This window comes from Glycine soja, chromosome 5 (genome assembly GCF_004193775.1).
Source record: "Glycine soja cultivar W05 chromosome 5, ASM419377v2, whole genome shotgun sequence".
Classification (NCBI taxonomy): domain Eukaryota; kingdom Viridiplantae; phylum Streptophyta; class Magnoliopsida; order Fabales; family Fabaceae; genus Glycine; species Glycine soja.
In genome coordinates, this window is record NC_041006.1 from 5493416 (window position 1) to 5508925 (window position 15510).

A 15510-nucleotide genomic window follows, 5' to 3' on the forward strand; every position below is an offset into this window, starting at 1 on the left:
TTTGGGTCCAACATAATCTTAATCAAACATACAGTCAAACTAAATAAGATAAAATATAAATTTTAAACAAAATTAAATTTAATGTCATGTGAAGAACTTCAAAGTTCAAAGATAATTGTAATTTACCTTTATATAAAAAAACAGTTAAACCAGATTTGAGATTAGAGACTAGAGAGTACTAATGCATGTGAGTCGAACTCTTCCTAGTTTGTTTTTTTCATTTTAAAGATGTTGCAAGTATTTTAGAAGAATCTGATGTATGCAAATCAATCCATAATTCCTTTCGTTAGGATTTAGGAGCTTTGTCTTTAATTGAGTTTTGACGTTTTGTCGTCCACAGAAGGAAACTAATTGAAAAATGTTAGCCAACATTACAATCAGAATCAAATATCAGCAGAACTTGAAATTGTTTAAGTATTTTTTCGGGACATATATTTTTATTTATTTAAGCAATTAAGTTTGGTAAGTTTTAGTGCATATTGTAAGCTACGTCTGGAATAACAAGTGGCTTAGGACATAACATTATTTTACTTGGAATTATTGATAAGGTTACTTAAACTACCTTGCTACACTTAAAAAAAATGTGGCTACTCGAGATATCAATGTGTTTGATAATTTAAGTTTGAAAAGGACATTCTTTACAGTCAGTGTGTGTGGGCATTCTTTACAGTCTGTGTGTGTGTGGATTTTCTTCTATCCAAAAAGGAAACTTACTAATCAATAGAGTGTGTGCAAGTTTTATTATTTCTATTGTTGTATGTGGTCTAATATTAGTTAGTTAGTTGGGGTTAGTTTGCAGCTTTATTATTTTGTTAATAGCAAATGGCATGCCATCACATTATATTAATTCTTTTCTATTAATAAAATAATACTAAAGCTTTCTATTTCCAATAGCTCTATTTTGTTCCCAATTTCTATTTCCACAATCAATTCATCTTCTTGATTCATAACAAGTAGTATTAGTAGCTGAGTTGAGATCCTAAGGAAAAGAAGGAAGAAAATCGTGGCTCTCGCAAGAATGAAGATTGACAAACTCGTTGGTGGAATAGATGATTTCAGTCTACGACAGGTGAAGATGAATGCATTGCTCGTTCATCAAGGCTTGGATGCAGCACTTTTAGAGGAAGCAATCACAAAGATAGAAGAGAGGAGACACGTAGATGTGACGAAGAAGGCTCATAGTGCAATCTTGCTCAATCTTGGAGATGAAGTGCTTTGAGAAGTGGCTGAAGAAAAGTCTGCCGAGGCGGTTTGGGATAAGCTGAAGAAGTTCCTAGCAAACAGATTATATCTCAAGAAACGCTTGTTTGCTTTCCTGATGGAGGATGAGAAGCCCTTGAAGAAACATTTGGATGATTTCAATAGGACCATCTTGGACCTTAAGAGCATTGACGTAAAGATAGATGATGAAGATCAAGCCATCATTCTATTGATTTCTCTTCCCAGGTGATTTGAGCATTTTGTTGATACAATGTTGTATGGGAAGGCTACTTTATCAATGGATGACGTCAACACTGCATCGAACTCAAAAGAAAATCAAAGGGAGAATGACTCCAAGAAGGAAGAGATTGCTAAAGGGCTTATTGCTAGTAACAATAATCAGAAGAAAGATTTCAAGAATAAGAAATAAAGGTCTAAATATAAGAAGAAGAAATCATCTTGGACCTTAAGAGCATTGACGTAAAGATAGATGATGAAGATCAAGCCATCCTTCTATTGATTTCTCTTTCCAGGTTATTTGAGCATTTTGTTGATACAATGTTGTATGGGAAGGCTACTTTATCAATGGATGACGTCAAGATTGCGTTGAACTCAAAAGAAAATCAAAGGGAGAATGACTTCAAGAAGGAAGAGATTGCTAAAGGGCTTATTGCTAGTAACAATAATCAGAAGAAAGATTTCAAGAATAAGAAATAAAGGTCTAAAAAGAAGAAGAAAAAATCATCTTGGACCTTAAGAGCATTGACGTAAAGATAGATGATGAAGATCAAGCCATCATTCTATTGATTTCTCTTCCCAGGTGATTTGAGCATTTTGTTGATACAATGTTGTATGGGAAGGCTACTTTATCAATGGATGACGTCAAGACTGCGTTGAACTCAAAAGAAAATCAAAGGGAGAATGACTCCAAGAAGGAAGAGATTGCTAAAGGGCTTATTGCTAGTAACAATAATCAGAAGAAAGATTTCAAGAATAAGAAATAAAGGTCTAAAAATAAGAAGAAGAAATGTTTCCTTTGTGACAAAGAGGGGCACTTCAAGAAAGACTACCCAAGCAAGTCAAAGTTCAATGAGTAGAAAAAACACAATGCAGATGTGGTTGTGGCTCAAGAAGGATATGACAGTGTAGAGACTCTTGTTGTATCAGAAGAGGATTCTCAAAAGGAATGGATCTAGGATTCAGGTTGCTCATTCCACATGTGCCCCAATAAAGGTTGGTTTAAAAATTACAAGCAAATAGATGGTGATATTGCACTGCTTGGAAACAATAAGTCTTGTAAGGTTATTATGATTGGTTCATTAAGAATCAGAATGCACAATGGAGTAGAGAAGGTGCTAGAAGATGTGAGACATGTTCCAGAATTGAAGACAAATTTGATCTCCTTAGGCACATTGGACAAGGAAGGTTGCGGCTAGAAAAGTGTGATTGTGGTAGCCTTGAAATCTATAAGGGGAAGAATTTGATCGTGAGAGGAGTAACAAAGAATGGATTGTATTCCTTGGTCGGACAGACAATTATTGTTGATTCTACAAATGTTGTAACTGATGATAACACAAAGTTATGGCACCACAGATTGACACATATCTGTCAAAAAGGGTTGGAAGAGTTAACAAAACAAGGTGCTTTTAGGCAAGGCAGGATTGAGCCATTAAAGTTTTGTGAGAATTGTGTGCTAGGTAGGGCAAATAGGCAGAAATTTCTCGCCAGCACTCATTCCAGCAATGCAGCTCTCGATTGTGTGCATGCAGATCTATGGGGACCATCAAGAACTGAGTCACATGAAGAGGCAAGGTATTTTCTGTCCTTAATAGATGACTTCTCCAGAAAGGTTTGGGTTTACTTTCTAAAATACAAGAATGAAGTTGTCAAGGTGTTTGAAGAATGGAAATTTTTAGTAGAAACTCAAACAAGAAGAAAGGTAAAGAAATTAAGGACGGATAATGAACTTGAATTCTATGATGAAAGGTTCAAAACCTTATGCAAAAAAAGTGGTACTGCTAGGCACTTAACTATGAGAGGGACACCACAACAAAATGCCTTAATGGAGAGGTTCAACAGAACCATACTTGAAAGTGTTAGGTGCATATTGAATCATGCTAGTCTGCCAAATTCTTTTTGGGTCAAAGGCTATAAGCACTATTGTCTATTGCATATACAAAAGCCCATCAATTGCCATTAGCTTTAAAACCCCATAGGAAGCTTGGAGTGGCATGAAAGCTGATTCCATTGAACTGAAGACATTTGGTTGTATTTCTTATGCTCATCTAAAGCATGATAAGTTTGAGAGGAAAGAAGGTATTGAAGGAGTTCAAAGTGCAAGGTTCAAAGCTAGGCTAGTAGTTCATGGATTTACTCAAAAGGAAGGAGTAGATTTTGTAGAAATCTTCTCACCTGTGGTAAAGCATAGTTTGATAAGAGTTCTTCCTGCTATGGTAGCTCATTTTGATATAGAGCTTAAGTAGATGGATGTCAAATCAACCTTTTTGCATGGGAAGTTGGATGAGACCATTTATATGAAGCAACCTATTGGTTTTGTCAAAAAGGATAATGAACAAAAGGTGTGTTTGCTCAATCGATCCTTATATGGTCTTAAACAGTCTCCTAGGATGTGGTATAGGCGCTTTAATGATTATATGATTAAGATTGGATTCTCTAGGAGTGCTTATGACTGTTGTGTGTACTGGAAATGTCACAAGAATGAGAAACCAATTTACTTGTTGCTCTATGTTGATTATATGCTATTAGCCATCCAAAGCATGACTGAAATTGCTAGAGTTAAGAGATTGTTAAATCTAGAGTTTGAGATGAAAGATCTTAGACATGCTAAGAAGATCCTTGGCATAGAACTAACCAAGAATAGGAAGGAAAAAGTGTTGCACCTATCTCAGGTAGATTAGTTCAAAAGGGTCTTGGAAAGATTCAATTTAAAAGGAGCAAAGTCAATTATCACTCCTCTAGCACAACACTTTAAGTTGTCTAAGGAACAAGAACCAAAGCCTGATGAAGATATAGCTTATATGCAGAAAGTGTCATATGCTAGTGTTGTTGGAAGTATCAAGTACTCCATGGTGTGTTGCAAGCCAGATATGTCATACTCTATAAGCATGGTAAGCAGATTTATGGCAAATCCAGGCAAAAGCCATTGGGAGGTTGCTAAAAGGGTTCTGAGGTACATATTTGGGACCATTGATTTTGGACTAAAGTATGCTAATCAAGGTGAAGTTCCTAGTATTGAAGGGTATGTGGATTTTGATTTTGTTGGAAGCATTGATACAAGAAAGTCCACTACCGATATTATATGCTTTGAAGGTGTTTGGAAACTTGGTCAGTTGGAGGACTAATTAAAGTCAAGAGTGGCCTTATCCACTACTGAACCTAATACATAGCAGCTAATGAAGTTGTAAAGGAAGCATTGTGATTAAGAGGTTTGACTTCAGAACTACTACAAGAAAGAGTTCAAAACCATTGTAATTCACTATGACAATCAAAGTGTAGTGAGTTTGAGCAAAAACCAAGTGTATCATGACAAAACAAAGCATGTGGATATCAAGTATCACTTCGTCCGAGATATGATCAAAAGTGAAACTATTATTATTGAGAAGATATCTACAAATGAGAATGTTGAAAATATACTTACAAAGACTTTACCTTCTAAAGAAGTTCAACTATTGTTTAGAGTTGTTGAATATTACTAGTTCTAACTAAGCATTAGACCAAGATAAAAATTGTTATATGTGATCTAATATTAATTGATTAGTTGAAGGGGTTAACCGACAATCTTAGGTAATTATTTTATGTTATTCTATTAATAACATATAACATGTTATCACATGTATATTAGTTCTATTTTCTATTAATAAAATAACTGATTTCTATTCGAATAGCTTTATTTTACTCCCAATTTTTATTTTCAGAACCAATTCATCTTCTTATTCATAACATGTATTTATTTTATTAACGTATTGTACTTTGTTTTACATGTTATGCAATATACGCAACAGCAGGACATGCGGCAACTTGGCATTTTTGTGCAACTTTTAGTTTGACTCAGTAATAATAATACCAAACCAAGAAGTGGATATTTAAGTATAATATTCAATTGTAAATTACAGCAGCAATTTTAAATATGCATATATTCACAATTTTTGTTCAAATTAAGTTAATCTTGCACAGGCTCCGCAACGTAACCGGATAAGATTCTAGTATTTATATTAGTTACATTTAAAATATATAGATGACAAAGGCGCCAAGAATTTACCCAAAGAACAATCAGTCAGGTATCTTTTTTCTTTTAACTCTTCTCACACTTTTTGTGAATTTGGGGCATGTTTTTTCAGTTTTTGGTGCTAATGAAAGTGGCAATATCCAAACTTTTGATATGTCTTTATCTAAAATCCATAGCAAGCATGACAACTGACAAGCAAAGCGAAAGTGCTGGATGTACTTGGACAAGCAAAAGGATTGCTGCTCTATTCTTTTTTTAAAGGATGGACCCTTATTAAAGAAGATCTTGTTTTGTCCTACCTTTCTGAAGTTTTTTTTTTTTAAGAAAAAAAAGATTCATGAAATACATAACAAGATAACTTATGAATATCATTGTTTTGTGGACTATTTATACGGTTTAACCCCCACGTCAAAACGATTCGCATAAAAAAAAAATCCCATCATGTTATTGTTGTGACATGTTGGTGATATGCCTTAATTTATATTTATCTCTAATTTTTATATATTGTTAGTGTAAAATATTTGCATTATCAGTTAATTAAAAATTATTGCTAATTGATATAATTATTATAAAAATTAATAAATTTATCAATATATGATAACACATAATTAAATTATAGTACAAATTTGTTACATGGTCAATGCATGTACTATATTTATTATATTTATTTAATTTTAAACCAATATCTATGTATAATTAATGGGAAATTATTTAAAAGAAGAGTTCATGTGGACCAAAATAATGTTATTGAAACTTTTTTTGTATACATTGTCATACGAATAATTATTATGGAATAAAAAATTTCATAGAATATAAATAGAGGACTGAAAGCAAGCAAAAAAAGTTTTTAGTCTAAAATAAAATAAAAATATAAAAATTTGATAAAGATGAAAATGCCATCAAACTTTTATATATACAGAGAGATACATATACTACATTACAAGAGCTTATTAGCATGACATCATTGTAGTAAGATTTTGTGTTTTTTCTCTCTAATGTTATATTTGGTTTGAGCATAAAAATAAAAGATAAATATTTGAAATAGAGTAGACGGTAAGATATGTGAGTTCCACATGACACACATAATTTTCTATTTATATTTTTTTACATTCTCTTAACTAAACACAAATATAAAAATACTATTCCTGAAAAAATTATTAGATAATTTAGGATCATTACGTGTTATGTAATCTCAACCAATGACTTAATAAGTAGATAATTAAATATATATATATATATATATATATATATATATATATATACTCACTAAATTAAAAATATTATCATTACCAACCTTATAATAATTAATGATGTTATCCTTTAATTGAGATATTATGAAATTTAAAATTCTTCTTAATTTGAAAATTGTCCCTGTATCTCACGATTATTAATTGAGATCACAAATAATATAATTGTCATCAATCATCTAATAATTTCTGGGTTATCATGGTGATGATGTGGTGTTGGTGCCCCCATTTGGAAATTTTTTATTTACGCTTAATAAAGGAGGCTAAAACACGGATAGACAATTGAGGATATTTGGATCAGTATAGCTTTTATGAAAAATTGATAAAGGCTTCTCCACTTGAAGATCAAGTGATCAACCGTTGGTTTTCTAAAAGGTCAGGATATATAAATTACAAATAATGCTGCTTAGTATTTCCTTCGATATTAAATATAAATAATAATAAAATATTTTTCCTCTCAAATATAAGATAAATAAAAAAAATTATATTTAGAATCTTAAAAAAATATTTTAAAATTAAGTTTAAATTGTTTTTTATTTAATAAGCAGAAATATTTATAAGAAGATAATTTAAAATTATTCATATATAAACAGTGTTCCCCATAAACAACAATTGATCGCATGTGTCCACTATCTGCTTCTCATCTCCACAGTGGCCAACCCCATTCTAGGCCATTGGGAAAATGAAGAAAAGTAGAATCAGCGTAGACTTTTTCAACGATCCGTGTACCCAGAAAAAAAAACAATATTGTATTGTATGCAAGAAACTATTGCCTCTTTCTTAATTAGATAATAAGAAAACAAAATAGGGATAATATAATTTAGGAGAATCATTGATGGACATTAAATGTGTCATTAAACAGCTAGTGAGAAAATGATAAAAGAAATTAAAAAGATTTTGTGAATATTTGACAGATGTTTAAAAAGTATGACTATATGAGTATTTGTGTATTTCTTTTTATGATTTATAAGCATTTGTTTATGATTACTCTATAATTTATATACAGATTTTCTTTATTATAAGTATTTGTTTATGATTACTCTATAATTTATATACAGATTTTCTTTATGAACCGCGTACACAATTTATTGTTCAAATCAGTTTTTAATTTTCATTGGAATATGTCAATATTATTCTCTAAGTACTTGCTTATAATCTAACAATTTATGAATTGATTTCATCTTCTCGTTTTTTTAGACTCATCTCTATATCTTCTTTCTGAATTCTTATATCTATACTCGAAGTTTTTGTCCAAATATATTCAGAATAAGTATAGAAAAAACAAAAACAATATGCATATTTACATAAACAGAACTACTGTCTAACTTAGCTAAAATGATTAAATGGAATGATACAAAAAGCGTTTGTGTACTTTGTAGATTTTTCCCAAGTTTTGGATTATGAGACTGTGCATTGTCCAGGGAAAAATACCTATGTACATATGAGCTACGTTGATGTTAAGTGGGTAAGCTAAAATTCAAGTCAATTATACCCACTTAAACATGTATATCATGCAAGTGTGAATTTAGAAATTAATTAATGTTTAATTAGTGCGAAAATATACACACTGATGCTGACTTACAAGTGTTATATATATGTTTATATTAATATGCCATCATAGAATGAAGAAAAATGTTATAGTTTTTTTCCCCTTTTGATATTGAAGCATTTAGCAATTAATAAGCTCGTCATTCTTTGCGAAAAATATGCATATAATTGCCCTCAGCATGAGGTCATAATCTATTAATAGTATTCTTTTATGTCAAGATAACATATCCTTTAAACTTTCAGTAAATAAATCGATCTCCAAATTCATATTTCATTTGATGGCGCTTAAAGATAAGTTGGATAAGATATTTTAGTTGATTTTTAATTTTTTTATTATTGAAAAATTTGTTTAGTTATTTTATTAATAATTTTTTAATAGTTTCTAATATTTTTTTAAACATTTAGGAAGTAATATTTTTTAAAAAACTAGCTTTTAAATTTTTAAATTTTTCATTTTTATCCTCAATATATTTATTGAATTTTTTTATTACATTTTTTAAAATAAATCATAATTTTATTATTTTTATGTCATTATTTTTTAACCATTTTAACTGCTAATTTTATCGAACACTTATTTATTAACAAATTAGTTTTTTAACTTTAATTTTTGACTACCAACTAACTTTTAAGTTTTGAGTTAATTTTTGAATTAATTTTGTCAAACATAACCATATTACAAATTATTTGATTTTTTCGTCTCACAGATGTATGTGTAAATGAGATGATTTTTTCATACAAACATGCAAAAAATAAAAAAATATATACATAAACATACATATTTATTGTTCACAGTATGGGAGGACCCGAATTTCAAATGCGATTTTTTAATTTTTTTTAAATAAAGTTAAAAATTTGGGTTCCTTAATCTGAATTCTTAACTTTTTTGTACTTTCTTAAGAAAAAAAATAATTTTAAAAAAATATAATAAAATAATATAAATAAAGAAAAATAATTCAAAATAATAAAATTAGAAAATATAAATAAAGATAAATTAATTCTAAGTAGTATTCTTAATTTGGTTTTGAATTTTTTTTGAAAAATTCACCGTGTAAATTTGGATCTCCCTAATTCAAATTTACAATGTGAACAATAAATATGTATGTTTGTGTATATATTTGTTGGATATGTATGTTTATGTTTATGTTTATATTTATTATATGTTTATGTGAAAAAATCTAAATGAGACCATCGGACTTTTACGAAATGTTTTATTAAATATTTTTGTGAAAGTTTTGAAACAATTTGAAGTCAAAGCTTACCGGAAAATCATCTGTTTTAATGTGAGAGATTTTAACTTGGTTAACTTTCAAAAATTAAGAAATTTGATTTTGATCGTTTGTCATTAATTATTTTTGTTGTCAGATTAATCTCTGATTCCTTTATCGTTTTATTAAAACATTTGATTACAATTTATTATTTTGGTTTCTTTGCCATTTTGATGCCCAATTTCTGTTCGTCATATGAGATACATGTAATGTGAAGTGGCTAAGCTAAAATTCAAGTCAATTACACCCACTTAACAATTAGAAGAAATTTTAAAATTTGAAGAACAAATTCTAAATATAAAAACATTAACAAAAATGTTGGAGATATAAGATTAACACCGTGATTGAGAAAGGGTGGAGGGAAAAGAAATGAGAGAGAGAGAGGTTGCGGACTTAAATCGCTAGTATTTCTAACAAACTAACATTAGCTTATAAAAAAAACACTAAACATGTTTAACCGAAAGTATAAGGAATAAAAATACAATTTTTCCTAAATTTTGTGTTCTTCCTCAAGATGAGTTGAGCTTGTTCTCAAATCAGGCCCAGCAACTCTTAACGCTAGCTTGAGATTAATTAAGACCACTGGTTGGGAAGGAGCTACTGAGACTTAAAGATTAGTTTCAGTAAAAGGCTAGGCTTCGAGATTGGTTTTGGCAAAAGGCAAGGAACTTTAATTTTCTTAGTCATTCACTGCATTTAGTGAGCAGTTGAGCCAATGTTGATGTGTAATTACTGATGCAAAACATTCTTGCGTCCACCCTGGTTATAGATAAAATGATCGAAGATTAACGCAATGATGCAAAGTGATCAGGAACAAACATGAATGGATATGGAATTCTTTGATGAGTAAGAAAAAAAGATAAAGATTCTTCCCCTCATATGACACTAATGTTCACGGTTGAACATTGTAGGATGAATTGTGCATTTCACTTAAGGGCAAAACCAATGGTGGAGCAAATAAAACTATCTTGAAGCAGCGGTTGATCAACGGAAAGAAAAAAAAAAACGTTATCTTGGCAAATTTACTTAGTTCTAAGACAACAAGTTTCGTATAAAATTTATTAATATTAAAATATATCAATAAAATAATTCTAAATTTTCTCCTAAAAAAGCTGCTAGCTATTTAAGTAAGGAAATCGCACTTCACATCTCAGTCAAATCTCTTTCCCTCTCGTATAGTTCGTGCTCTTCTAGTTCTAGCCCTATCCCATGAGGGCGTTATCTTTTGTACTCGTTTTAAATATTGCAACTGAGGGGGAAATAATGCTTAATGCAAGTAACGTATTATATTTATAAACTACTAGTAACAGATTTAGCTTTTATATAATTTATATTTATATAATAGAAAGTAACGTATTATAATTCATAGAACATTGTACCATTAGCTTCCTAAAGGACAGAGTTTATGAAATGTTTCTTACATGGAGTACAAGTTGAGTTTTGGGCGAAAGTTCCTAAATCCAAATGCGAAGCTGTAATTTGAAAACGTTTACAAATAACGTCAACAACCAATTTGGCTCTTTGTTAAATATGTGGAAATAATAACCGTACATAAATTTCTTTTTATTTTTTTTTGGCAATACTTGTAGCATCTCATCAGTTCAACTTTTGAATACAAATTATTCCATTTTGTAATGACTCACAGCACGATTGGATCCTAAAGGACGTTAAATACGTATTACTAAATGTTTTTAAGTGCTTAAAAAATTAATATTAGGTATTTAATTTTCTTTTATAAAAATTCATTTATATTCACTTAACCTTTGAATTTAATGTATGAAATGATTATTTTTTATCAACCAACGGTAGTTCGTAATTTTTGTTAGTATTGTTAGTATGTCAGTCAGAGAATTTCAACTCATAATCTCTATTTCTCACCTCTCCCTCCAGGCTTCAACCTTTATTTTTTTGGTTAAAATGAAAAATTATTAATAATACTTTTCCATAATAGAAGTAAAAATCACTTATATTCTCTTTATAACAAGAGTTTAAAGATCAAGTTATAAACTTTCGTTTTTTTAAGATATAAACTTCCATGTTAAAATATGATATAAAATATTTACCCTACCGTAATAAAAAAAATTCATTATAATTATTAATACTACCTTAACGTTTTATATCTATTTATAGAAATTATTTTTTTACCTTAACGTCTTATATTTGATTAAATTTTTATAATAATATTTATCTATTAATATTTAAAAAATATAAACTGATGTATTTCATATTTCAAATTATTTTTAATTTAATTCTACTATAAAATGCATGGTTGTATAATAAATAACATTGTTAAGTAAGGCTACAATGATAGGTTGAATTTGTTTCTTGTTTATTCAGGCCGGACCGACCAAACGCGGCATAATTTCCGGACGCCACATGGTGAGTTTGCTAGATAACACATCTGTACGGACTTCAAATATTTTTAGGTAGCTTTTCTTTATTTCAGGCACCAATAACTAATTCGTTGGATGAAAAAAATTATACTTAAAAAAATCATTTATTAAATAAAAAATATAAAATTATACCTAAAAAATCATTTATTTCAGGTAATATTTACTTTTAACAATCCCTAATAAAAGTTTTTTTTAACAAATCTAATAATTCATATTTTATATTCATTATATTTATTCTATTCATGATATATATAATAAAATTTTATTTTATAGGATGATGTGATGCAATAATTCAATTAATTCATATTTATATTTACTATACTATTTTATATTGAATAGAATCTTAAATTAATTAAATCAATTATATTACATAACAATTGTATAAATTGAAATATTTAGAATTTATATTTATTCTATTTTTTAAATTGTATATAATAGATATAAGAATTGTGTAAATTAATATGGTATATTTTTTGTTGACCAAAGTAAAAATGTAAAAAATATCAAATTACAAATATATTTTAAAATATAGTAATGTGTTCCGGTATAAAACACTTGTAAAATTTAAATAATTTCATTTTTTTGAATTATTTAAAAAATTTCATTAGTAATGAATAAGGGCAATTTTAATTGATTTACATAAAAAAATTTAAATTAATTCACACATTACATTTTCCTATTAGGAAACATATATACAAAGAAAATTTTATTTTATGGGGCGATGTCATGTGATATTTTATATTTATTTCCTTCAAATAATTCAATTAATACATATTTTATATTTATTCTATTCTATTTTCAATAAAATATTAAATCAATTATAGTACCTAATAATCATATAAATTGTAATATTTAGATTTTATATTATTATATTTTAAAAAAATTTATATAATAGATATAAGAATCATGTAAATTGATATAGTATATTTTTTGTTGATCAAAGTAAAAACGTAAAAAATATCTTATTACAAGTATATTTTAAAATATAGTAAGTTGTTTTATTATAAAACATCTACGTGTAAAATTTAAACAATTTGATTTTTTGTTGAATTATTTAAACAATTCCATTAGTAATAATGATTAAGTACAATTTTAATTGGTTCACACAAGTAACATTTACACAATAAAATTTAAATCAATTCATACAAGTATATTTTATTATTATGAAATATATATGTGCACAATTTTAATTGATTGTCCAATAAAATAATTTAAATTAACATTAATTTATTGTATATATTTACTAAATATTGTAAATTATGTATTCTTTTTAATTTGAAAAGTTTTAAATTCAACAAAAATTATTTTAATATTTTAAACAAATATAAAAGGACAATTAATTGAAATCATAATTAATTGATTGGGGAATATATTTTAGTTTGAGTTAATTAAGGTAATTATGACCAATATAATTAACATTTTTCTGTTTTTATCTTATTAGAGGTTTTTTTTCTAAGCTTATAAGGTCTTCCATATGATTACTTTTTTTTATTTTTATTTTTCATTTGATTTGCTTGAGACAACATATAGTGATATAGAAAATGATCAACTTTCATTACAATATAAAGTGATTTATTTGTGAAAATTTATAATTTATGTTTAACACATACTTTGTTGGTATTGGTGAAGGTAAGCAACCAGTTATGGTTCTCAATTATTTTTATTATTACTATTCTCACATTGTATTATCATAGTTTTGCTTATGTAGTAATTTGTACTCCTTGCTTATCTTGTTGTATCTACACATGTTTGTCTTATAAATGAAATAGGGGAAGGATTGTTCAACTTGTGTTTCAAATAATGATTTAAATAAGAATTAGATTCTATATATTATTTGATATTTAGAATATCATGTACATATTTAATTTTGTCCTTTTATAAAATGGATGTATGTAAGAGATCAATCAAAGTTGTGTTTTATCTTCTATTTTATAAGTTTCTAAGAAAAATCTTCTATTTTATTGGTTATGAATTGAGGATTAGTAATTTATATTTTGTAAATTCAATTTTGTTAATCAGATTGTGTTTTTTAATAGATAAACCTTGATGTGTCTTTTCATTTATCCCTTATTGTTTTCATTTATATTGTTTGTTTGTTTGATATTAATTAGTTAGTTCAATTTTTTTATGAATATAAATTTAAAATAATTATTATAAAAATGAATGGTCTCTATATAATATCTTTTATTGAATAATAATATAAAACTTCGTTACACTAAAGCTAAAAAAGTAAATGAATACACACATGAAACCTTGTAATATTTTATTTTTTGCTGAATGGTTGGGGAGGAAGGCCCCCAAATGAAACCTGTGTCACACCTAATGGGCAATTAATATTAATTATATTTTTTTTGGTAAAGCATTAATATTAATTATATAAGTATGCATGAATAAGTAAAATTATATTTAAGGAAATAATATTAAGTATTTATTTTGTGATTTCACAATATTTTTTGGGCTTAATTATACTTTTTAATTTTTTTTATCTTTTTTTTTTTAAATTCAATTTGATCCTTTTTTTATTTAATCATGTGTTTGTTTTATATTTGGTCATTCTATATACATATGGTTTGGACAAAAGATATCTAACAATTTAGAATTAATGTTGTTAATAATTGTAATATACCAACAATTAAAAATCACCACATAAACACTTACGGGTCTGGATGTTTTACTATTTGCATGATTAATAAAGTGATGATTTTTAACCTCACAATAGTAGGCTGTAAAAAAATATCACAATGATATTTCCATGCTCGACTTGTCTTAGAAGATTTCGTGAATCTGAAAATTGATCGAGATATTTGTTATCCTATGTTCGATCAATATAATAAACAATCAAATGATTCGTTGAAGCATGTGTGAGAATTGGATATTCTCATGTTGTGAAAATCTTATTTGTTTCAATCTATGCTTTGACACTGTGCCTCTCCCATATAAATACCATATTAAAAACTTGTTTCATTTCAATCAAGAACGAAAAAGAACAATTTGGGTCAATTTTTTGGTTTAGATAAACTTGTTTCAATAGTACGTATTAACATCAGTTGCTCAATTCTTTTGGTTTAGGCATTCATTTGTTATAAATTTTAGGGTGTTTTATTATAATGCATTGATCTACTTAATTCTTCAATCAATTTTAAGGTTGTTCATGGAACCATATGTATGCGATAAATTGAGGAAAGGGCTAAATCGAATAAAATGTAAAAGATAATTAAATAAATTAAAGTTATTAAAAGATAAAAGACTTAAATATATTTAAGGCATTTCATAAATGAAAATTTTATTCTAGGTGTTTAAGAATTTTTTTTTATTTTGAATCCGCAATATATAATTTTATTTTATTTCTAGCCATTTTATTAGTTAAATAATAACCTATTCCATTATAAAATGATATTTTCAATATTATTAAAAGTTGTGATGATGTTATATTATCATTTAAGTGAGGATCATAATTCAAAAAATAATTAATATATTAAAAGACTCAAAACAATGATTTTTTTTATATTAGAAACCTAAAAGAAAATTGGTTATTTATGAATGAACTTAAACCTATTTAAGCTATAAAAGTATAATTTATTATTAGTTTGTTTTACATGTATAGTATTAAG